We start from the raw sequence: 2,256 nt of genomic DNA, 5'->3' as shown, positions 1-2,256 counted from the left end.
TCATAATAAAAAGAAACTTGTGCCTTTGCTGCTTTTTCAATGAGTCTCCAAGGTTTCCTATTACAATAGGACAGATTTTTAAAATGTCTAAACCCTTGAATAAAGCTCTTTGAATTTCTATTTATTAACACAATGAAAGGGTTACTTTTAGGAAAAAGTAGAACACTACAGAAGGAATGACATATCAGAAAATGTTCTTTAAGGATGGCTCGCCACCAAAGAAAATAAATAAATAAAAAAGAAAGAAAATACATATAACTAAAAAAATCAATAAATTAAAACTCTTGTAGTGAATAATATCTATTTCAAAAATAATTTTTAGAAATAGTGACAGCAAAAAGGAAAACAATGTAAAAGGAGACATGTAGAGGTGGGGACAAAATTCCGCGTCAATTCTAATAGAGTTTCATTGTGCCAAAACACAATTGTTGCTTTGTATTTCCCATGTTAGTTCCTGATAGTGTTAAGGGGATACTTTTGCAATGAAAGGTTGATGCTGTTCCTCATAATACTTCATAAAATTGAAATGTTAGAAATATACCTGAATAGGAAATACAGAGTAAAATCAATGTAAGGGAATTGCTTGGTATGCCAAGTTTTCAGCAAGGAAACAAGCAGGATTTATTTATTAGCCAGAATGTGGGGAGTCAGAATAAGGTTCCAACCTGTACCCCCACCAATTCTGTTTTTATTTGTTTGCTTGTCTTAGAGCTGTCTTCAAGTGGAAAGATCTGCGAGTCTGCCTTTCTACTGCTTTATCTGGAGTTTGACAAGGAGCAGTCACACTCAGTCATGGAACATGGATTTTTCCCCCATTGATTTTAATATAAATGACTGTTATTTTTCAGATACAGTCTCTAACCTGGACAATTTATTTATAAAAAATAGCATCTTTCTGTCTCTTCAATTAAGAATGTGTGGGATAAAAGTGGATTAGCTTTTCACACTCTTTCAGGGTCATAAATGTGAAAGAAGCATTTCCATTGTGATTAGGCTGGTATTCCGTTCCTATGAATGTATTATATTCACCGTCAGCTTGAAAATGATACTTTTGACAATGGACTGTTGTGTGCCTTTTTGTTCTGGCTTTCCTGCTTTCAGTTCCTAGGCCTCTCTAACCCCAACGACAAAAAAGCACAGAAAAATGCGGGGACTACAGCTATAGGAGCTTTGGAAAACTTATCTCACTTTGAAGATGCTCCCAAAGCTTCAGGGTATTCCCAGACTCCCACGTCAGGGACTTGCTGCTGCTGCACATGGTTGGGGACACTGAGGAGCAGCTCCAAGTTTTGAACCTCAGTGTTGCCAAATATCCTTTTCTCTCCTTTGCTCTTGCTTATCTAGGTTTACTCCTTGGACTTTCCTATCCTACATCAAATATTTAGTTTATTCTCTGGCTTTGTGAAGTATTTCTCCTAATCAATCCTTTTTGATGCAAAGTGTTTCCAACTATGTTGCCTTAAAAGATAAATAAAAAATTAGAACACCCAGAGAAAGAAGTTTTCTGCAGAGACATTTCTTACCATCTCTTAAACACAGCAAGAGAAAGACAGTTAGTTACCTACCAGGGAACTCCCAAAAGACTGTCAGCTGATTTCTCAGAAGAATTAAAAGAATAAAATGGCAACGAATATATATCTAATCTAATAAAAGAGAAACATGCAAATTGACCGTACCTTCGCTATGCCCCCAAGCCATGCCCACCAGCCAATCAGAGCGACTATATGCAAATTAACCCAACCAAGATGGTGGCCAGCAGCCATGGAGCTGGAGCAAGCAGGAGGCTTGGTTGCCCCAGCGATGGAGGAAGCCAAGCTTCCTGCCTGCCCTGGCCAGCTGTGGCCTCTGCTAAAGGCAACAAAGTTTCAATTATAGAAGATAAACAAATCCCAGATACCTGCTTCCAGCCAGCCTCCACTGGGAGCTTGGGTGGCTGGGGGCCGTGGCCAGCCTGCAAACAGCCATCAGCCCCTCACCCAGGCTGGCCACACCCTCATGGGGTGAGGGTCCCTGCTGTGGGGCTTAGCCAGCCTGCAAGCAGCCATCAGCCACTCACCCAGGCTGGCCACATCCTCATGGGGTAAGGGTGCTCACTGGGGGCATAGCCAGCCTGAAAATGGCCCTCAGCCCCTCACCCAGACTGGCCAGGCACCCCTGGGGGAACCCCTACCCTGAAGTCACTCTAGCCAGCCTGGAAACAGCCATCAGCCCCTCACTCAGGCTGGCCAGGCACCCCAGGGGGGACCCCCACCCTGA

The sequence above is a fragment of the Myotis brandtii genome, unplaced genomic scaffold (genome assembly GCF_000412655.1).
Source record: "Myotis brandtii unplaced genomic scaffold, ASM41265v1 scaffold230, whole genome shotgun sequence".
Taxonomy (NCBI): domain Eukaryota; kingdom Metazoa; phylum Chordata; class Mammalia; order Chiroptera; family Vespertilionidae; genus Myotis; species Myotis brandtii.
Note: the sequence above shows the minus strand (reverse complement) of the source record.